General features: G+C 41.7%; 1 protein-coding gene across 5 annotated transcripts in view; it reads left to right on the forward strand.

Moving 5' to 3' along the window:
• LOC122560494 (inactive rhomboid protein 1) overlaps positions 1–23,581 on the forward strand; it is a 365,137-nt gene that overhangs the window by 118,874 nt on the left and 222,682 nt on the right. For all 5 annotated transcript variants that reach the window (XM_043711146.2, XM_087998010.1, XM_043711147.2 and 2 more), the window contains exon 3: positions 22,335–22,416. The gene's annotated coding sequence lies outside the window, so the exon portion shown is untranslated. The remainder of the gene's footprint in view (positions 1–22,334; positions 22,417–23,581) is intronic.

The raw sequence follows: 23,581 nt of genomic DNA on the forward strand, positions 1-23,581 counted from the left end.
CTGGTTCTAGGGTAGTTGTTTTGGGGGAGGTTGTGTGAAAGATGCAGCAAGAGGTCTTTTGGACCTATGGGAGGGTAGGTCTGTGTTCTCATGATCTCTGTAGCTAAAATATCTGAAGAATGAAGAAAGCCAGTTTTCTCCCATAAATTATCGTAAGCTCTTACCCTGAACAGATGCTAAGAAACTTTGCAATTAAATGACACAGGACAGTTGGTACATTATGAAGAAATGAATGAACCTTGAACAGAAATTGAAGAGAAGAAGGTGCTGTTGAGTTGTTTGCTAGTTGTTTTACCTTCCACATGTAAAACCATGCTATTTTTGGTTTGTATCTGCATGTGTGTGTCTCTGTGTATAAACATTTTTGAAAGAGGGTTAGAGTTTCAATCAGTTGAACCATACATCGATTGTTCATAGCTCTTTGCTTGTGATTGTAATTGAATTTTTTTTGTAACAAATGGTTAATAAGTACAGTAACCTGGTCAGAGTTTTCTGTTTAATTAGATTCCATTAGACAGGTAAATTAGGAACTTTGCAGAGTGAATCTGGGACTGTTGGAGCTTGAGAGTCAGTGTACATTTTCCAGGTGAGTTTTAGCAAGAGAATGCAGAGGAAATGATCCATCAAAAGAAAGATGAGATCTGTTAGTGAGGCAGGCTTATTTGCAACATGTGATTTCAGTGCCATGCTTTCCAACATTGGTGATGGTGGCTCTCCAGCTTTCATTATCCTTGATAGCAGCCAACACTCTGTTGTTCTCAAATCTTACAGCTGCTCTGCTGATTAAACATGCTGGTGTATTTCCTTCTGTGTCTCTCTGTGCTTGTGCTGCCCTCCATTTCACCAGCCGCTACTCTTTAATTGTATTGCAGTCTGGAGTGCAAATTGTAGCTGTCTGGTGATGATCATCTACAGATTTCTTCTTCTGTGCCCGCTTTCTTCAATGCTGCTTTATTAATTATGTGGTGTCCAATTGTTTTTCATCATGTCTCAGAAATAACATCTCAGTTGCCTTCTGTCTTTCTTGTGTTCCAACATAGACACCTGTATCCTAACGTTGACCAGATGTGCAAGATTAGTCAGTGAGAGTTACTGTCGATGGAAGTGATCTTATTTCCACTGAGGTCCAACATTTTTGTGCATGTTTGTTTTCCAAATGTCATGCACTTTCTGACATTCTTTATCACTTTTCCCAACCAGTTATTAGGCTACTCAGTTTAGAAATCATTTACTTGTTATCATTTTTGAGAGCCTAATTTAAAGTTAATATGCTTAATTTTGGAATCATAGAATCTCTACAGTATGAAGACAGGACATTCAGCCCGTCTACACCAACACTCTGAAAAGCATCCCATAAGACCTAGGAGCAGAAGTTAGGCCACTCAGCCCATTGAGTCTACATGGCTGAATAAGTTTCTCAACCGCATTTTCCCACTTTCTCACCATCATACTCAAGAACCTATCTCCATCTTAAATATGCCCAATGACCTGGCCTCCACAGCCTTCTGTAGCAATGAATGCCATAGATTCACCATTCTCTGGCTGAAGAGTTTCTCCTTATCTCTGTTCTGAAAGGTATTCCTTTTACTCTAAGGCTATGTCCTCAGGTCCTAGTCTCTCCTACCAATGGAAACATCTTCCCAACATCTACTCTGTCCAGGCTATTCGGTATTCTGTAGGTTTCAATTAGATCTCCTCCTCATCCTTCTAAACTCCATAGAGTATAAAGCCAGAGTCCTCAAACGTTCCTCATATGTTAAGCTTTTCATCCCTGGGAGTATTCTTGTGAACCTCCTCTGAACACGGGGCCAGTGCATTCTTCCTGCGGTACAGGGCCCAAAACTGTGCACAATATTCCAAATGTGGCCTGACCAGAGCCTTCTAGAGCCTCAGAAGTACATCTCTGCTTTTATATTCCGGTCCCCTCAAAATAAACGCCAACATTGCATTTGCCTTCCTAACTACTGATTCATCCTGCAAGTTTACCTTGAGAGAATCCTGGACTAAAACTCCCAAATCTCTTTGCACTTTAGACTTATGAATTTTCTCCCCATTTAGATAATAGTCCATGCCTCTAATTCTTCCTACCAAAGTACATGACCTCACACTTTCTCACATTGTATTCCATCTGTCCTCTCTTCTAACCTGTCCAAATCCTTCTGCAGCCTCCCCATCTCATCAATGCTATCTGTCTCTCTACCTATCTTTTGCATTGTCCATGAACTTAGCCAGAATTCTCTTTGTTTCTTCATCGAGATTGTTAATGTATAAAGTGAATAATTATGGTCCCGACACTGAGCCTTGCTGAACATCACTTGTCACTGTCTGCCATCCTGAGAAGGACCCATTTCATCCCCACTCTCTGCTTCCTGCCAGATAGCCAAGCTTCTCTCCATGCTAGCACATTGCCTCTGACACCATAGGCCATTATCTTACTCAGCAGCCTCCTGTGCGGCACCTTGTCAAAAGCCTTCTTGAAATTCAGATAGATAACGTCCATTGGCTCTCCCTGGCCTAACTTGCTCATTACTTCCTCAAAGAATTCTAGCAGACTTGTCAGGCATGACCTCCCCTTGACGAAACCATGCACTTCCAAAAAGCATTAAGAAATCTCATTCATCACAATGGGTTCCAAAATCTCATCCACGACCAAGGTTAGACTAATCGGTCTGTAATTTTCCATCTTTTGCCTTACTCCCTTTTTAATCAGTGGTGTCATGTTAGCGATTTTCCAGTCCTCTGGGATCCTCCCTGATTCTAGCGATTCCTGAAAGATCACCACTAATGCCTCCACTCTCTCTTCAGCTATCTCCCTTAGAACTCTGGGGTGTAGTCCATCTTATCCAGGTGATTTATCCACCTTCAGGCCGTTCTGTTTATCTAGCAAATTCTTCTTGGTGATGGCCACAATATTTAGCTCTGCCCTCTCACTCCCTTGAATTTTTGGGATGTTACTCATGTCTTCCATCGTGAAGACTGACATGAAGTAATTACTCAGTTCCTCAGCTATTTCCTTGTTCCCCACTATTATCTCTCTAGTGTCATTTTCCAGTGGTCCAATGTCTACCTTTGCCTCTCTTTTGCCCTTTATATATCTAAAGAAACTCTTACAGTATTTGTTTTTTATCACTGACTAGCTTACCCTCATTTAATCTTTTCCTTCCTTTTTTTTTGTTTCCCTCTGTTGGTGTTTGTAAGCTTTCCAATCCTCTGCATTTCCCCTGTCCTTCACCACATTATATGCTTTCTCATCTGCTTTTATGCTATCTCTGACTTCCTTGGTCAGCCATGGTTGCCCCATCCTCCCTGTACCATTCTTCCTTTTCCTCAGGGTGAATCTCTGCTCTGTCTCCTGAATCACTCCCAGAAACTGCTGCCAATGCTGTTAAACTATCTTTCCTGCTAGGGTCCTCTCCCAGTCAATTCTACCCAACATCCCCATGCCTCTGTAGTTGCCTTTATTCAGCTGTAATACAGTTACCTCTGATTCGATCTTCTCCCTCTCAAATTGCAGAGTAAATTTAGTCATATTATGATCACTGTCTCCTAAGGGTTCCTTTACTTTAGGTTCCCTTATCAAGCCTACCTCATTGCACAAAACAAAATCCAGTATTGCCTGTTCCCTAGTGGGCTCCACTACAAGCTGCTCCAAAATGCCATCTTGTAGGCGTTCCTTTTCTTGCAATCCACTACCAATCTGATTTTTCCCAGTCCACCTGCACATTGAAATCCCCCATGATCACTGTAACTCTGCCTTTCTTAAACACCTTTTCTATCTCCGGGTGTATCTTGCACCCCAGATCTTGACTACTCTTTGGAGGCCTCTACGTAACTCCATCTTGTGTTTTTTTTTTAAACCTTTTGTGGTTCCTCAGTTCTACCCTCACTGATTCTACACCATCTGACCCTACTTTGTTTCTTACTAACAAGGCAACCCTCTGTCCACCTGCTTATCTGTTCGATAGGATGTATATCCTTGAATATTCAGCTCCCAATCCTGATCCCCTTGCAGCCACGTCTCAGAGATGCCCACCATGTCATTCCTGCCAATTTCGATCTACGTCGCAAGCTCACTTACCTTATTCCTGTACTGCATGCATTCAGATATAATACTTTCAGCTCTGTGTTAACCGTGTCTCTTCTCATTTTCAGTCGTTTTTCCAGTGTGCTTGAAGTTTGATAGCTAACCCTTTCCACACACTGTCCTATTTGTCTGTGCTGGAGACTTTTAATAACCTCTGCTGAGTTCTCCTTCCCTACCATTTCTTTCATAATTTTCCACACTGTTCAATCCACCTCTACCTCCTGCTTTGTTTCCCACAGAAGGACGTTTTACACTGCTCTTCTCCACCCCCCGCCACTTTCTCGTTTACATTCCTGTTGACCAGATCCAGCCCCATATCCTATCTCTGTAACCATGGCTAACCCACCTAGCCTGCACATCCCTGGACAGTTTGGATGGCCAATCCACCTAATCTGTGCATCTTTGGACTGTGGGAGGAAACCAGAGCACCTGTAGGAAACTCATGCAGACACTGAGAGACTGTGCACAATCTACCCAGACAGTCACCTGAGGATGGAATTGAACTCTGGTCCCTGGTGCTGTGAGGCATTGCTAACCACTTGCCCACTGTACTGCCCTTGGACTTGCAGTCATGGAGATGTACAGTATGAAAACAGACCCTTCGGTCCAACTTGTTCATGCTGACCAGATATCCTATCCTAACCTCATCTAATCCCATTTGCCAGCACTTAGCCCATATCCCTTTAAACTCTTCCTCGCATATCCCCATACACGCACTACCCTCTGTGTGAAGAAGTTCCCCCTTAGGTTCCTTTTAAATTATTCCCCTCTCACCCTAAACTTATGCCCTCTAGTTCTGGAGTTCCCCCACCTCAGGGAAAATACCTTGTCTATCTACCCTATCCACGTCCCTCATGATTTTATAAATCTCTGTAAGGTCACCCCTCAGGCTCTGATGCTCCAGGGAAAACCGCCCCAACCTGTTCAGCCTCTCCCTGTAGCTCAAATCCTCCAACCCTGGCAACATCTTTGTAAATCTTTTCTGAACGTTTTATATATCATTAGGAGTTGGCATTACTAATGAATCAGTTTAATATCATTCATTTGCACCTCTGTCTCCTGTATGCTTTTGCTAAAATATTTGGAAAAATCACTGTTTAATGTAATATGCTGTGTTTAAAGCTACACTCCAAATTGATGAATATTTTTGTTTTTATAATTGAATCTCTGGTTTAATTCAGCATGGCTTACACAGCTTTGGTAACAGATGATGAATGGTGTTATCCCACTAGGCCAGTATTTGTGTCAGAAATGTTATCTCTGTTTAAGCATAGTATTTCAGACTGAAGAGGTGGGATATTTTACAGCTGAAGCTACTATCACATTGTAAGTTTTAATTTTCCAAATGTTGAAAAGATTATATGTACAAAAATAAATAACATGAAATAAGTGCTAATGTCTTTTTAAGTGCTGTATAATTTTAGTTTTGAAGTCTTTTTTATGTAGTAATGACTATGATATAAGAAACCCTTTTAATGACAATTCTGGATAGGTTATGACAAAGGAAGGAATGTTGTTGATTTTAATGTAAGTTTTTACAATGGTTAGATGTTTCACACAAGCTAGTAGATAATTTCCATTTAAAATTGTAATCGGCCATTAAATATACAGCCATAAATTAACCATAGCAACTAACATGTTCTGATATTTGCCATGAATCTGGGATTTTTCAGATACTTTTTGTTAATCCCTTAGTGGATTATGGGCATTTTATTATCTGACGTTAATCCAAATGCTTTCTACTAATACTTAAAAGGTGCTCTTTGTTTATATTGGCTTCAGGCCTTTGGCAGTGGTGTCATCTTTGAAACGAGTTCAAATTCTGGTTGACAGCTTGCAATAGAAGGTGACTAAAAATACTCCTGTTGAGTGTCCTACAAGTGTTAAAAATAACAAGCTAGCACTCCACCTGTGGAGGTGAAGACTTGAATATATTCCCTTCCATCATCTCAGGACCATCAGAGTGGTATCACTTAGATCCTAGTCAGTCATGTGAAATTTAATGAGTAGGTTTTAAATTTGAAGGAAGAGCTCACCTTTTCAGAGGTAGTGATAAACTGTAGTTGATTGCAACCCCAGTCTTACACTGGGGTAGCACGGTGGCTCAGTGGTTAACACTGCTTCCCCGCAGCATCCGGGCTCTACTTTCCCCCCCCCCCCCCCCCCCCCCCCCACTCAGCCAATTCAGTCTGGAAGTTGCACACTTTGTCTAAAGCACTGCTAACCTTGGATCAGACATTCTTCTCTAAACGAACAACTAAAATTCTTGCTGGTTCCTTCCCTCCCAAGTGAGCCATGTAGGATTTGGAACTAAGACTGTGTCTCCTGAATTATCTATTGAAAAGGACATGATACACTGGTCAGCTTTCACTGGAGAGAAAGAAGTGGTTGCTCACAGCAAGTGTTAAGCCCCTTTCTTCATTTCGTGGTAGTCATTAACAATAACTGTACAATTTCTCTATCAATTTCTGTCCAATTTCAGAGCGGCTCAGTGGTTAGCACTGCTGCCTCACAGCACCAGGGTCCCAGGTTCGATTCCAGCCTCTGGCGACTGTGCTAACTCCACACAGACATTCTCTCCCGTGTCTGCGTGGGTTTCCTCCCGGGTGCTCTGGTTTCCTCCCACAGTCCAAAGATGTGCCGGTTAGGTGAATAGGCCGTTCTAAATTGCCCACAGTGTTGGGTATGTTGGCCAGAGGGAAATGGGTCTGGGTGGGTTTCTCTTTGGAGGGTCGGTGTGGACTTGTTGGGCCGGTGTGGACTTGTTGGGCCAAAGGGCCTGTTCCCACACTGTAGGGAATCTAATCTAATCAAATTATACTGTACGATGGAACTGTGTTTCTTTTAATCCACAATTTAAATTCCTGGTTGTGGCATGCATCAATATGTAGTAATAACTTGCTTTATCGAAATTTAGAAATTCCAACAGTGCTGCTGTTAATCTGGCTGGGATTAATTTCAACTTCAATCCCACTCAGTGGTGCTCACATGCAGCATTAAAGGGTGAGCTCCACTGTGGGATTGAAGTGGAAATCAATCTCAGCCAGATTAACAGTAGCACTGTTGGAATTTCTACCTTTCGATAAAGCAAGTTATTGCTACATATTGATGCGTGCCACAACCAGGAATGGAAGTTGTGATTTAGAATTAACATAGTCGCATCGTACGGTATAATTTTGGAGGCAGAGTCCACCTTTTCAAAGGTAGTGATAAACTGTCTGTATGGAGTGGTTGATTGGAACCACAATCTTACACTGGGGTGGCATGGTGGCTCAGTGGTTAGCATCACCCGGGTTCGATTCCCCCCTCGGCTGATTGTCAGTCTCAAAGTCAGTCTTGTCAGGGCAGCTGCTTCCTGCTGTTGTGTAATGCTGCCCTCCCTGGTATATCGGGCAGGATTTCTAGTAACCATCCAAAACTAAGTCGAAGCAATGGAGAGGAGGAACTTACAGTTTGCCTCACTCCATTGACATGGCTTCATTCACCTTGTGGAAGCCCAGCCTGAGCTTCCAGGATGCCTGATCTCTGCAGAGCCAACTTCCTGTTTTATTTCGCTTCTGTATTTGCTGTATAGTTTGATGCATTCTCTGTCCTGTAAGAGCTATGTAGTTTGTGAAGTCAACTATGTGGAGCACAGTATTCACTGATCAAAAGAATCAAAACTGTTGAAATATACCTCATTATTGGTTTCAAATAAATTTACAATTGCTGATGTGGAATGGATCCTTTGTAGATGTTGAAAGATAAACAAGCATCTACGCCCATATTTTTTTCTGAAGTCTGACCATGATATTTGCAATGTATTATGAGTTTCCTTTCCTTCATTGCTGTCTGATTCTAAAAAGCAAGTTATCCCCCATTGAGTCCCTCCTTTTAGTTGTATCTTTTTGAAATCCTGAAACATGTTCATAAAAGTTGCTTGGTACCAGAGTGATGGCATCTCTCCTATTTGGAAATGCTCCTGGTGATGCTTCCTGCAGGATTTGTGAGTAATGATGTGACCATAATATTATGATATTGCTGGTCATGTCTGTAGCCACAGCTCATTAAGAACGGTAATGAACTGACAAAAGCATAAATGTTGACAAGACCATACCGCAGATGATGCGACGTGTGCCAAGAAACAAATCATTCTGCTTGGATTCAGACTGAATTTCCCTTGTGGGTTTCAGCAGGAACTTCCCGCAAACGGCATAGCATTCATTGCCTTGCAGCAACTATCTTGATTGGTATAGTTTGGATATTTCCTTTCTTCATATGGCATTGTGCAGTAGTTTGGCTGGTTTGTGAGGTGCATTGTGAAAAAGCTTTGGCAAGCAATTTTCCAGTAACTTTGTGTATAGTGACGTTTATCTGCAGCAGCTCTTCTGTTGATTTGTTAACAAGAAGCTCATGTTACGTTGAAATTGAACAAACTTAGAATCTGGTATTGTGTTAAATTCAGCTTTTTATTTATTCATGGGATGAGGATGTGATGGACTACACGTGCATTGATTGTGTGTCCTTAATTGCCCAGAGGGCAGTTGAGAGTGAACGATATTGGCTGTGGTTCTGGAGTCACATGTAGGCTAGACCAGGTAAGGATGGCAGTTTCCTTCCCTTTAGGACATTAGTGAACCAGGTGAGTTTTCATGACATTTGGCAATGGTTTCACGGTCGTCATTAGACTCTTAATTCAGGCTAGTGGAGACTGATGAGTATCTGTGGTTTCAGCAACCTGTAGCCAACCTATGTAGCCTCAGTCAATCTCTTGTCCAAAATGGCATGGGAAACAGAGGCTAGCTGATGCGGAATGTCACATGGCAAGAGGAGGAGGAGTGGTCCTTGCCCGTCAGCTGTTTGCAAAGCTCTCGTGATTGTAGAGGGTGATGAAGGTGAAATCTTGGGCAGGGAGGTCAAATCTTGCTGCTGTGTCCCAGGCTGACATTCTCCTGCTTCTTTGGCTCATTGGGAAGATCAGAGGAAGTCAAAGCCCATGGCTTTTAGGCCTGCTTTCCTGTTCCTGATGACTTGCTGCAACAGTTGGCATGCTGCAGGCTCCTGCCTAAACGTTGGCCTCTGAAGATACAATTGGACCTGATTTGTATATTTTGAAGAGGAACCTGCCAATTTCTAGCAGTTGTCCTTCCCTGAAGAATAGATTAACATTGAAACCATAGGAACATAATGGACCTTGAGAATGTACATGATTTTAACTACCTGCCGACCTGATGTTTCTGTAGGTAGTAACTGCATACAGACTTTATAATCTATTTGTATTGACTATCTGGTTGCTACGGGCGAGTTGGACTGAAGGGTCTGTTTCTTTGCTGTACATCTTTGATTCTATGAAACAGGAGGATGCAGTAATGTGCGCAATCTCACATGTGTTTTCAAATTGCAGAACGTAGGTGGGCAAATGCTTTAGATGCAAGATTGTCACTTTAATAATTAAATTATTAAATCTACAATGCATGCACATTTAAATAGCCTGGTATTGCAACTGTATAAAACCATTTGGAAAGCAATTAATTATAGTGTGATTTTATGATATGGGCAAATACAGGAGATATTTTAAACTGGGAAGATTGTTTTAACTAGTCTGTAATCCCATCCTTTTATTTTAATGCTTTGTCATGAATTTGATGAAGAATGTTGACTAGAGCACACCAGGGCAGGTTTGTCCTGATACTTAATCAGGTAGTGTGGCCTGATATGGAATCTTTCATAGTATAATCCTCACAGGAGATTTCTTTAATATTCTTCATGGGATGGGGGCAGTGCTAGCTGGCCGTGTATAATTGCACTGGAGAAGATGGTGCTGAGATGTCTTCTTGAACTATTATATTCTGTGACAGGTGGAGTGGGAGAGGTAACAGCCACAATGCTGTGAACACGGGTGTTTCAGAATTTGGCCCCAGCGATGGTGCGGGAGCAGCAATATCGTTTCAAGTCAGGTTGATGAATTGCTTGGAGGGGAGCTGAAAATTATTCATAATTTTGAACACCTCAGTAAGGTCACCTCTTAATCTGCTTTGCTCCAAGGAGACTAAGTCCAATTTCTCTAATCTTTCTTCGTATCTGAAATCTCTCATTCCTGGTATCAAGCTGGTAAATCTCCATTGTATTCAGTCCAAGGCTTTAACATCCTTTCTTGAGTAAGCTGCTTAGAACTGAACGCCCTATCCTATAAGTGGCAGCACGGTGGCACAGTGGTTAGCACTGCTGCCTCACAGCACCAGGGACCTGGGTTAGATTCTGGCCTCAGGCAACTGTCTACATGAAGTTTGCACATTTTTCCGTGTCTGCGTGGGTTTACTCTGGATGCTCCAGTTTCCTCCCACAATCCAAAGATGTGCAGGTTAGGTGGATTTGCCATGCTAAATTGCCCCTACTGTTCCGGGATGTGTAGGTTAGGTGTCTTTGTCAGGGGGTAAATATAGAGTAGGGGAATGTGTCTGTGGGTTACTCTTCGGAGGGTAGGTGTGGACTTGTTGGGCCGAAGGGCCTGTTTCCACACTCTGGATTCAAAGCCTTCTTAACAACTGTTTCAACTTGCCTGGCCAGAGAGAACCTTGAGCTTCCTTGTCCCTCTTGTACTCCCCTCAAAGTTGTATCGTTGAGCCTGTATTATCTCCAATTTTCTTTACAGTTCATGACAGAATGGATACCTTTTCAGAAAAGCTATTCTTCTTGCGACCACCAAGAGGGGTTGATTGAAGAAGGGGAGCCAGTTAATCACTTGTTATCTGGGAGCATAACCATTTTTGAGGTTGGTGATTGCCCATGTGAAATCCTAATAAATAGGGAGCCCTTGCCTAGGAACAATGGGAATATAATCAAATAGGCTGCTTTATTTTGTCAGGCTTGTGTTGAGTTTCTTGAGTGTTGTTGGACCTACACTTATCGAGGAAAGTGGAGACTATTCCATCACAGTCCTGACTTATGCTGTGTAAATGGTGGATAGGCTTTGGTGAGCTATGGGCTGAGTTACACACTCCAGGATTCTTAGTCTTTGACCTCCTCTGGTTGCCATTGGGTTGAGATGGTTTGTCCTATTCAGCTTCTGGCTAGTGCTAACCCTTAGAAATAGTGGGGGAATTCAGCCGTGGAACTGCCATTGTATGTTAATTGACAGAAGGTAGATACCCTCCTGCTGAAGGTGATCATTGCCTGATACTTGTGTGGTGGGAATGTTACTTGGCAATTGTCAGCTCAAGCCTAGATGTTATCCAGGTCTTGTTGCATTTGGACATGAAGTGCCTCAGTATCTGAGGAATTGTGACTGCTGACTGCACAATGTTCAGCACCAATAAGTATCTTCTTCTGACCTTAAGAATGAGAGAGTGCCATTGCTGAAGCAGCTGAAGATGATTGGACACAGGACACTACTGTGAGAAACTCCTGCAGAGATTTTAGGTACAAGGAAAGGTTAGAGAAATTTGGACCTGAAATGATTGGTGCAACAACTTCAACTATCATCTTTTGTGCTCTACATCTAATGGAGAGAATTCCTCTGAATCTCACTGACTCCTGTTTTGTCAGGGCTCCTTGGTAACATTCGGTCAAGTGTTGCCTCGATATCGAGGGCAGTCACTCTTTCTTCATCTCTGAATTGAGTTTTTGTTTGGTCTGTGCCAGAACCAAAGCTGCAATGAGGTTGGGAGCCAAGTGGCATTGGCAGACAACCAATTGGACATCAATGTGTAAGTTATTATTAATGCAAAGTGGATAAAGAGTGGACTTGGAAAAAGGACAGCAGGTTGAGCAGTATCAGAGGAGTTGATGGGTCAGAACCTTTCATCAGGACTGAAATGTTGATTTCCCATCTCCCCTTCTGAGGCTCCTTGACCTGCTGTGCTTTTTCCAGCTCAACTCTTTATCCAAAGTAGACAGGCGGGAGGCTGGTAGCAAGCTGGATGTGGAGAAGTCGACGTTTCGGCTCTGACTCTCCAGTTTCTGCAGTTTGCACAATACCATCAGTTATTAGTGAATAAATTCTGTTGGTAGCAATGTCAACAATTTCTTCTATCACTTTAATGATTGAGAGTAGGTTGGTGATTGATGGATTGGATTTGTCCTGCTTGTGAGCAGTTTTCCACATTGCTGGGTAGATGCCAGTGTTGTAACTGGGTATGAGTTGTTCTGGAGCATAAGTCTTCAGTACTATTGCTGCAGTGTTGCCAAAGATCATTGCTTTTGCAGTATCTAATGTTGTCTTCAGGTATTTTTTTGATACCATGTGGAATGAATCAAATTGGCTAAAGACTGGCATCAGATGTTGGCGATTTGAGATGGACCATTCATTTGGCATTTCTGGCTGAAGATTGTTGTAAACGTTTCAGCTTTATCTTTTGTAGTGGAGTATTGGCGATTTTTCTGCAGCTGCCTCTTCCCATTGTTAAATAGCTCCATCATTTAGATATGGCGCAACTGCAGAATTTTAATCTGGTTGTTGGATGGCAGAAAGTATGTCTATTATTCACTGCTTATGCTGTTTGGCATACAGGGTGGTCGTGTTTTGCAGCCTCCTCAAGCTAAAACCTCATTTTTAGGTATGCCTGGTATCTCTGGCACTGTTCATGGAACTAGGGTTGATCACTTGTCTTGATGGTAATGGTAGAGTGAGGGGAATGCTAGGCCATGAGGTGATGGATTGTGGTTGAATACAATTCTGCTGCTGGTACCTCCTTCTTTGAACAGGCTGGGGCAGTTTCTCTGGAGGCTATAGAGGTTTATAAAATCACAAGGGGCATGGATAGGTTAAATAGTCACTCTTTCTTTTCCCTGGGGTGGGGGAGTCCAGACCTAGAGGGTATAGGTTTAGGGTGAGAGGAGAAAAATATAAAAGGGATTCAAGGGGCAACTTTTTCATACAGAGGGTAGTGCCTGTATGGAATGAGCTGCCAAAGGAAGTGGTGGAGGCTGGTACAATTGCCTCACAGTGCCAGGGACCTGGGTTCAATTTCAGCCTCTGGCGACTGTCTGTGTGGAGTTTGCACATTCTCCCCGTGTCTGCATGGGTTTCCTCCAGGTGCTCCGGTTTCCTCCCACAGTCCAAAGATGTGCAGGTTAGGTGAATTGGCCATGCTAAACTGCCCGTTGTTAGGTGCATTAGTCCGAGGGAAATGGGTCTGGGTGGGTTACTCTTCGGAGGTTCAGTGTGGGCTTGTTGGGCCGAAGGGCCTGTTTCCACACTGTAGGGAACCTAATCTAATCTAATCTGGGTGGGTATATGAGTAGGAAGGATTTGGAGGGATATGGGCCGGGTGCTGGCAGGTGGGACTAGGTTGGGTTGGGATATCTGGTCGGCATGGACGGCTTGGACCGAAGGGTCTGTTTCCATGCTGTACTTCTCTATGACTCTATAACAACAAAGCTGAGAGATGTAGCCAGCGCCTGTAGTGAGACCAAATAAGATCCATGCTAAAAAGAGATCATTAGATATGTTTCAAGTGAAGAGGAGAGTACAACAAGGTTGTTGCCAACATTATTCAATTTGTACAAACAAATATTCAGAGAATGTGATGTACTTTCAGGAGTAAACTTATGAGACAACAACATAAAAACTTGTGGTGCACTGACAGTACAGTACCACTTGCCGAACTAGAAGGCCCCTGACAAAATATCCGATTGCACAACCACTTGATGAAGGAGCAGCACTCTGAAAGCTAGTGCTTCCAAATGAACCTGATGTTGTGTGATTTTTGACAAAATATCAGATCAAGTAAAATCTAGAAGCCCAGAATATAGATTGAGTATAAACTCTAAAAATGGTGTCGGTTTCATGCTGGAACAAGTCAATAAGTTTCTATTTGGGACCAGTTGATATTACAAGATAGCAGGTATGACGCAGATGTTTTGAAGTGTAGACTCAGCCGGAAATACTCATGTAGGAGAATGATTCATTAATAATATGAAAACTCGAGCTTGTACGATGCTACATTCTGCTCATTTTCTTGAATGACTCCGAAGCCTGGAAAATAAGATGTGTGAAAGAAAGTACAGGCTTTTAAAATGTGGATTTTTCTCATTTGTTCAAGGGATATGGCTGTTGCTGGCTGGCCCAGCCTTGATGGGCCTGAAAAAGATGTTGGTGACTTTCCGTCTTGGACTGCTGTTGTTCTTGGAGAGTAGGAATGTCTGCAGTGCTGTTAGAAGGCGTGTTCCTGTATTCTGACTCAACAAACAGTGAAGTCATGGCGATGTAGTTCCAAACCAGGATGATGGGTAGATTGGTGGAGAACACTGTGTACACATGTATCTGCTCTCTTTTTTAAAGAGTATTCCATCACACTCCTGACTTGTGCTGTGTAGATGGTAGTCAGTCAGGCTTTCGAGAGATGGGAGGCGAGTTACTTGCTGCAAGACTCTGCCCTGCTCTTGTAGCCATTATATTCATGTCTTCAACAGTTCCGTTCTCATTAATGCTAAACTCATGTTACTCAGGAATTCAGTGACGGCAATGCCATTGAATGCTAAAGGATGGTCACTAGATTCTTCCTTGTTGGCAATGACATGGCACTTTTTAGGGCTGTAAATGTTAGTCACCATTTGTCAACCCAAGCCTCAATATTGTCCAGATCTTGGTGTGTATGCACAGGGACTGTGGATTTAAAAATAATGCTGAATGTTGTGCTTCTGTGACTTCTGAGGTTCTGAACGTGTGGTTTCTACCTTTTTAAGCTTCCCCGTTTCCTCCTATCCAATCCTTTACATTCCTTGATATCCAGGGTTTGATGGAATTTTTGGTTCCATTCATCCCCTTTATGGGAACATGTTGACCTAGCACACTCATTAGTTGTTTTCTGAAAGTCTGTGCTAGTTTGTCCATTCTTCTAGTGGAAACTGCTTCTAACTTGCTTTTCTCAGTTCCCAGCTTGTATTAACATCTGCTCATAACCCCGTCCACAGTAATAAAACCTTTTGACCCTGGTCCATTTTCAATTACCACTTTTAATCTTAGTGTTATGGTCACTATCACCTAAATGCCCTGCACACTGACACTTGTAAAAATACCCAACTTTGTTCCCTAAAATTAGATCCTGCATCACCCTTTCCTGTTGTGGGATTTTTCTGCAAACCGGTTTAAACTTTCCTGGACATATTTTAAGAATTCTGCTCACTCTAATCCTTTCACACTTCCTCTATTCTAATTAGTATTGGGAAAGTTGAAATCTATTGTTGTCCTCTATTATTGTATTCTATTATTATCTTTGCACTTGCAAAATTTGTGTATGCATTTGCCCTTCTATCTTTTTTATGAATATGTGTGTGTGTGTGTGTGAGAGAGAGAGAGAGAGAGAGAGAGAGAGAGAGAAAAAAAAAGTGTACACTCCTATAGGAGTGTACCCTTGTTTTTAAGACTTAGCTGTCTGGCTTCAATTGAGAATCTTCTAAAATGTCATTCCTCCCTATTGTCATAATTGACTTCTTCACCAATAATTTAACACCACCACTTGTGTTATACCGTTCCCTGTCTTGCCTGAAGATCCTATATCCTGGAATGTTGAGCTGAAAGTCCTATCACTCCCTCAACCACGTCTCTAACAATTACATCATATCACGTGTTTGCCAGCATCCTCAACCTATCTGCCTTCCTCCATGCATTAAGATAAATGCTATTCATTCTTTGTCGAGAGTGGGGTGCTGGAAAAGCACAGCAGGTCATGCAGTATCCGAGGAGCACGAGAATCCCCTGAGGGCTGATGCCTGAAACATTCTATTCTCTTGCACCACGGATGCTGCGTGACCTGCTGTGCTTTCCAGCATCCCACCCTTGACTCTGATCTCCAGCATCTGCAGGCCTCCCTTTTTCTCCCGCGATTCATTCTTACCTAGTTCCCTTGCGTCTTGCCTTGACTATATACTCTGCCTGCCAGATAGACCCGTATTTTCTTCTACATTTGTCTCTACATCCCTCATCATTGTAGTTCAACTCCAAATTCTGTTCCTCTGCCAAATTAGTTTAAACCCTATCAACAGAACTTGTCAGTGTCAAGTTGCAGTTCCAACCATTTTACTATTCACTAGTTGCTATACCAATCTTTCCGAAGAGACCAAATCAATCTGTTCACAAGCTTTGGGTCACATCTGACCCTGAGGTTAACTTCCAACCACAGAACTATGCCATCTTGAGGACGACCTATTTCCACCTCTTGTGTCACTTGACCATCTCTGCTCATTTGCTCAGATCCTCCTTGTTTATGTCTTTGTTGCCTTTAGTCCTAACCTATTCCAATTGGCCAGTTTCCCATCTTGAGTCATCGAAAGCTCTGCCGCATGTGTTTTATCCCACGTCGATGATTGACCCCCCCCCCCCAATCCACCCACCCCACCCCCATCATCCCCGGCTGTGCTCAATGACCAGTTGAGTGGGATGTTAACTTTAAAACCTTTCTTCTCAATATTGTTTTCAAATCTCTTAACAGCTTTACCCTTTACAAACTTGGGAATGTGCTCTGATCCTCCAATCTTCCAAGATATCTGCACACGTCGACTTCTAAAGCGAGTTAAGCTTTCCCAATTTTAACTGCTCCATCATAGCGGACTGTGCTATCAGTTTCCTGGGCTCCAACCTCTGGAATTCCCTCCCTAATCCTCTCCACATTGCTACCTGGCTGTTTCCTTTTAAAGGTCCTCCTTGACCAAACCTTTGGTTGGCTAATGAGTACCAATTGTGTGACTCAGTAGCATCTTTGCTTTATAACTCTTCTGAAGTACCTTAGTGTTTTTGTTATGTTAAGGCACTGCAGAAAAAACCTGTTGGTGGTAGTCTTTGGTGTTACAATTCCTTGTTGAAGCCCCCAAAGAATTGGTGTCAGTGGCTACTTTTACCTGTAGGTGGTGCTGCTTGTGGAGGTGGGATGGGTTAGGAATGACAGTGGAAGTTCCAACTTCCCTCAGGATGAAATCAAACTCGTGTTCACCTTCCCATCCTGAAGGAACCTGCTGCCCATCTCCACAGCTGATCAGGAGTACTGGAACTTTAACAAAGTTTTCTTTTTCTTCTGATTTTATTTCTACCTCCTTGTACAGAATTTGCATATTTAAACACTAACCCTTTCTTGATGTCTTCCACTTAATCAATGTTGCATAGCCTTTTGTACATACTTGAGACTTTTGCCTTTCAAACCTGTTTGATTATCTGCAAATTAGTTTTTAAAAACAAGTCCAATGGAAGGTCTTCCTGTTTATATTAAAACCAATGCACCAAAAAATGCTCTATAATTTGTATCTCCTGAAATTTGTATTTTTAAGGCATCCAGGAAACATGGTATTTTATAGCTTGCTATTTTTGTTTTGAACCGGCCGCGATTGATTCATTATTTTCAGTATCGCCAAATCTCACTTGCATATACTTTCAACTCCACGTGATCCTACTGATCCCAGTAAGCAGACTGTAGAATTCCAATGTAGCAAGCCACTTCTCATTCACTCCCACTCAATACAATCCCTGGTCCAAGCATAACATTAGCGCACACTCTTTTTCCTGTATTGGGAAACTTATTGGGACAACCCACTTCCTGGAATAGTCTTCCCTTTGGAAATCAGCTGCAAGTCTTTCACATTATCTCTCAGGGTAAGGTTTCTACACTTACCTGCAATAAACATAATGGTTAATCCACTATCTGAATCAGAATGCTGATCTGATCAATTGAATTGACTGCTTTTTTTTTCCTGAATGATTGATTGTGATAGTGTATTTACAGTCTCGAAGGAAAATTGCCCCTCTTGAAATACAATGATCTTTTCCCCCAAGGGTTGGATTGAAAGGTCTGTTTCCATAATGTACATCTCGAAACTCGAGTGTCCCTAATTATCTATTATTTTTCTTTTAAAGATGTTTAATTTTTAGTCTTATTCCACTAGTGGCAGTGCAGCTCCAATGTCAGACAATTTTCTTGTATAAAAATAGTCATAGAGATGTACTGCATGGAAACAGACCCTATGGTCCAACTCACCTATTGCTGTTCAGATATCCGAGATAAATCTAGACCCATTTGCCAGCACCTGGCATATCCCTCTAAACCCTTTCCTATTCATATACTCATCCAGATGCCTTTTAAATGTTGTAATTATACCAGCCTCCACCACTTCTTCTGGCACATTCCACATACGCACCACCCCCTGCGTGAAAATGTTGCTCCTCCCTTTTAAATCTTTCCCCTCTCACCTTAAACCTGTATCTTATAGTTTTGCACCCCACCCCCACTCTGGGGAAAAGCTTTGTCTATTCACCCTATCCATGCCCCTCATGATTTTATAAGCCTCTATAAGGTCCCTGCTCCGCCTCCGATGCTCCATGGAAAATAATCCCAGCCTATTCATTCTCTCCCTATCGCTCAATCCTGGCAACATCCTTGTAAATCTTTTCTGAACCCTTTCAAGTTTAACACCATCTTTCCTATAGAAGGGAGACTACGATTGAATGCAGAATTCCAAAAATGTCCTAACCAATGTCCGGTTCAGCCGCACCATGACCTCCCAACTCCAAATGAAAATCTTTCCTTCTGCTGGGCTAACAGCACTGAATAGATGTTTGAAAAGGCTGCAGTATAAAATATTTGAAGTTTCTTTGATTTAGTTGAGCATGGCATAGAAATCCTGCCCCAAACACGCACTCGTTCTTGCTCAGTCACGTTCTATTATATCAGCAACAGAGTCCTGTTAACTCCTTCAGTTGTGATGTAAACTGTTTGGATAAATTTTAATTTTTTTTGTGAATTTGGTTTCTGATTTTTTTTTTTGGAATTGGAATGCATTGGCTTTTCTGTGCATATCGCAAGAAACTACAGAGTTGTGAACTCTACTCAGTCCAGCTCGCAATGCAGCCTCTCATTCATTGACTCCATCTACACTTCCCGCTGCCTCTGGAAAGCAATCGACGTAATCAAAGACCCCTCCCACCCCAGTTATACTCTCTTCCACCCTCTTCCATCGGGTAGAAGATACAAAAGCTTGAATAGACGTGTGAAAGATTCAAGAACAGCTTCTTCCCCGCTGTTATCACTTTTGATGGGACCTCTCAAATGTTAATGTTGATCTCTCTCTCTGCACCTTGTCTACAGCTGTAACACTTTATTCTGCACTCTGTTCTGTTACCCTGATTCACTTTGTGTGATATGATCTGATGTATAGCATGCAAAGCAAAACCTTTTAATGTATCTTAATGCATGTGGCAACAATAAATTGAGCTCAAACGCAAGTTAATAATTAAGTTGCAAGTATTTCTATCATCCTAGTTTCAGTTTAAAAAATAGTTTTTGAGGCCTGGCTTTAGAGTGAATGGGCTGCGAGCAATACCAATGGGGATTTGTTAATTTTTGGTAGTTTTGCCACCCAGTTTGTTAGATAATGGGGTCTCCAGGTTTGTTAGAGACGTCAGTTTTTAACCTGAAAGGAAACCCCCATAGCTGAGAGAGAAGTACATGTAATGTCACTTTTGTTTGAGTGGAACAATCCTGTGGAAAAAAGACTTTGGAATAGAATCACTCTGTGGACAAGTGATCCTGAGATTAGGTGGATTAGGTTACTTTCGAGTTAGTGTTAGTCCCAGACCAGAATTTTGGAATAAAAACCCTGAAAAGTTTACTTCAACCCAAACACGTTAAATCTCTGGAATGATAGTTTCTTCCTGGAACTATCTGTGGTTCCAACCTAAAAATTGAAGTCGCACGTCACTGAAACCAACTGAGGCATTAGATGCAAGGGTTCTTCCTCAATTCTCAAGATCCAAAGTTATTTTTTTTTACCTACCTGCAAGGCAAATGATAGCTTTATTTGAATGGGGAATTTGATTTTGAAATGATGAGGATGCTTAACAGAGGCTTAAATCAAGATAAAACAGCAAGAGGTTTAGCAAGGCTGTGATAGACTGGAACAGATATGAAACATGAATTAATGCAGAGTAGTACAAAGTTATTAATTTTGGAAGAATTGAGGGAGGAAGTATAAAATTAAAAGACAGGATGTTAAAGCTTTTGATTAGGTATTCCAAAGATGCAAAGTCTTTTGAAGATTTAGAAAGCCATTTTTCATTGTGCATGGAAGTTGCCAATATGATGAATGTTTTGGATATAACCCTCCAGGTCCTGAAGAAGGGTTATACCCGAAATCTTGACTTCTCCACTTCCTGATGCTGCCTGGCTTGCTGTGTTCTTCAGCCTCCTGCCTGTCCACTTTGATTCCAGCATCTGCAGTATTTTTGTGTTTGTCTCTGATATGGTGAATGTAGCATTGCATGGGAAGAAGTCAGGAGCTTGTGAAAATTTAACATGTATATCTGGAAGAAGCAGATGTCTGTTATCTCGGATTGTCATCATCTGTACTGGAATGGATGAGTGGGAGGACAGCTGAAGTTTAAAAAAAAAATAGAGTGGGATGGAGACCAGGGCCTTTGGGAACTTTTACCAATTTGAAAGTGAGTCAGACGATAATGTATAACACAATTTTCCACAAGTAACTGATAATGCAATGTTGGGCGATGGCAAATGACTCACTGACATGAATAACAACCAAGTTTCAGAAACTTGGTTCTACTAGAATGGCCATCATGGGTTTCACAAAAACTTACTAATTTTACAGCAGCTAACCAAACTCATGTAAGATGAAGGGGAAGTGGTGGAGTCATGGTAATGTCCTGAGAACTCGTAATCCAGAGTTGTGATTGTTCTACAGTTCAAATCTCACCATGACAGATGAGGTTTGAATTCAATAAGCTCTGGAATGAATGGTGGCTATGTAACCATTATTAATTATCCTAAAAACCCATTACTTTCATTTAGAGAAGGAAATCCTTACCTGCTCTGGCCTGCATGTGACTCCAGATCCACAATGTGGTTAACACTCTGCCCTCTGGACAATTAGGAATGGACAATAAATGTTGATCCGTATGATGAACGATTTTTTTAAAAATGGGTAGTTGTTGAAATATTGAGAAGGATGGGTTGAAAATAGGCAATTGGTTTACTAGAATTAAAGGGATTGATGAGTGTAAGGCAAAGCCTGCTTTTAGACTCCATCAGATCTTTAATGGCATCCATGCAGTCTGAATAAGGTCTTCCACAACTTTTGGGGTGCTTTAACTACATGAAAGATGCTATTTGAATGTAAGTCATTGTTGAAGGTTAAAAATTGATCCAGGGAATTAACCTTTTTTCTTTAGTAGAGCTAGTTCTTGAGCAAATTCAGCATAAAACCAGAAACTATAAGAAATGAATTTTGCAAAGACCTAAAGAAAACATGAGGGGTGACCTTATAGAGGTTTATAAAATCACGAGCATGGATAGGATAAACAGGCAAAGTCTTTTCCCTGGTGTGGGGGAGTCCACAACTAGAGGGCAGAGGTTTAGGGTGAGAGGGGAGAGTATAAAGGGACCTCGGGCAGCTTTTTCACACAGAGGGTGGTTCATGTATAGAATGAGCTGCCAGAGGAAGTGGTGGAGGCTGGTAGAATTACACAATTTAAAAGGCATCTGGATGGGTATATGAATGGGAAGGGTTTCAAAATATATGCGCACAATCGGAGGGTCGGTGTGGACTTGTTGGGCCGAAGGGCCTGTGTTCGCACTGTAGGGAGCCTCATCTAATCTAAAGTGCTGGCAAATGGGACTAGATTAGGATAGGATATCTGGTCGGCATGGATGAGTTGGACCGAAGGTTCATCTTTTTGACTTTAATTAGGTATTTGAAAGTTTGTAACAATGGAATTGCTGGAGTTGAGTCCAATATTATGTCAGTTTGAGATGTTTCTGAGCGTGGAGGCAATAAGCTATCTTGGTAAGGCAGCTGAGCTATGACATGGTCAGGCACCTCGCAGAAAGGTTGAAATTTGAAGCCTTTCTTTACATTTTAGAAAAACAACAAAGTCTGTTCTGGAGGATTAGAAAAATGAAAGCAGGGGTAGCATTTGGTGAAGTAATAGAATAGGCTAACAAGGCAGAATGCAAAGAAATGACTTCAATCTGTTCCCTGCAGAATGAGAAAGTTTTCTTTATAATGTGGGAATGTGTGAAGTTTATTGTTTGACCCATATCCTTCCCCTTTAAACAGATGACACAGCCCACTGTCTAACAGGATGTTTCACATTCTCTGACTGGTATCTCTGACTGTTTCTGGTCATGCTAGTTGATAGGGTGGGGAGAGTATGCAGAATAAAATGAATTTTTAAAATACCTTGGTTAAGCTGCAGAAAGAAGGAAAGGGTAACTTTAGCACAGAGTAGTCCAATCCTACTTATTCTTGCTTTTCACTATTTTTGTTTCCTCAGCGTTTTCTCCTTCGTTTCATCTAAGAAGAGTTGGAAAACTGGTTAAACGTGGAGACTTTATCGCGAGTCCATAACTTCAAAGGTATGACATGAATTTCTCACTGCTGCCTTGCTTCAGTAAGTGGAGGAAGAGCTCTTCTGAAAGCCTATTCAGTTAGCTACGGCAATGCGTTATCAACGTGTAGATGTTTAGTGTCTGATCTTTGGTTAGTGTTGAACTTGGCAATCTCGGCCAAGATACTGTTATTGCGCCATGACTGCTTCAGTGCCTTAGGTGTAGGAGGGGAGAAGTCAGTTAACGCTAGTAGTCTTGAATGGAAATGATGAGGTGGTGGGTTTGGCAGAAGTTTTGCATCCCCACGTTGAGCTGATGTAAAGTGGTCAGCTGATTCATTACAACCTGTTGGATTAAAGCCCAGACAACCGTGGTATGAGGCAATGAAATTTGTACTCCAGTTGATACAAACCATGTTAGAATGAGGGAACCAATTTACTGCCGATCCTGGAATCTATACTGGAAACAAAACAAAAATGCTGGAGATCTCAGTGGGTCAGGCAGCATCGATAAAGAGAAAGCAAGCTAAAGTTTTGAGTCAAGAAGACTCTTCATCAGATTGATCATGCTTTAGGTATTGAACTATTTTGAAATGCATTGATACATAGCAAACTAAATAACTAGTGAAGCAGCCAATGATTGTATGTAAATTTCTTTACTGATTGTTTGAGTGAGCAGCAACGTTTGTATATTGGATTAAATGACAACAAAAAAAAGTGAGTGCTTTTAGACGTACGTTGCAACATTGCATTTTTGAGGCTTTCTTGTGTAAAGCTGCCAGTTTTCTTTTTCAATTTGCACTTTGCGAGGACTCAAGTTTTGAGTTGAAAGATTTTTAATTGAGAGAATGGACGCAGTAATTGCTGGACAGGTCTTAAAAAAAGGTCCAAGAATCTGAGATCCTACCATCCGCAAAATCATCCTCAGGAAAGGAAATAATTTCCTCTTGTAATTGGAAACTTGTAAAGTGGTGCTATCCACTAGGTTATTCTGATAAAACCATTTACAGTGAATTCCTCACTTAATATTGTTGTTGTGTTCCTTTTAAAGTGCAGCTTTGAATGAATTGATATTAAGCAAATCGGTTTTCAATTCCAAACTGTTGTTAGTTCTATAGAACCTTCCTCAAACTGAAACAGGGCAACCTAAAGTGGAGACTTGGCCTACTGCTCATTTTGCTTGCAGTTTTAAT

Source organism: Chiloscyllium plagiosum, unplaced genomic scaffold (assembly GCF_037043375.1).
Source record: "Chiloscyllium plagiosum isolate Xiang-an unplaced genomic scaffold, Cpla_swu_hap1 HiC_scaffold_20, whole genome shotgun sequence".
Lineage (NCBI taxonomy): Eukaryota > Metazoa > Chordata > Chondrichthyes > Orectolobiformes > Hemiscylliidae > Chiloscyllium > Chiloscyllium plagiosum.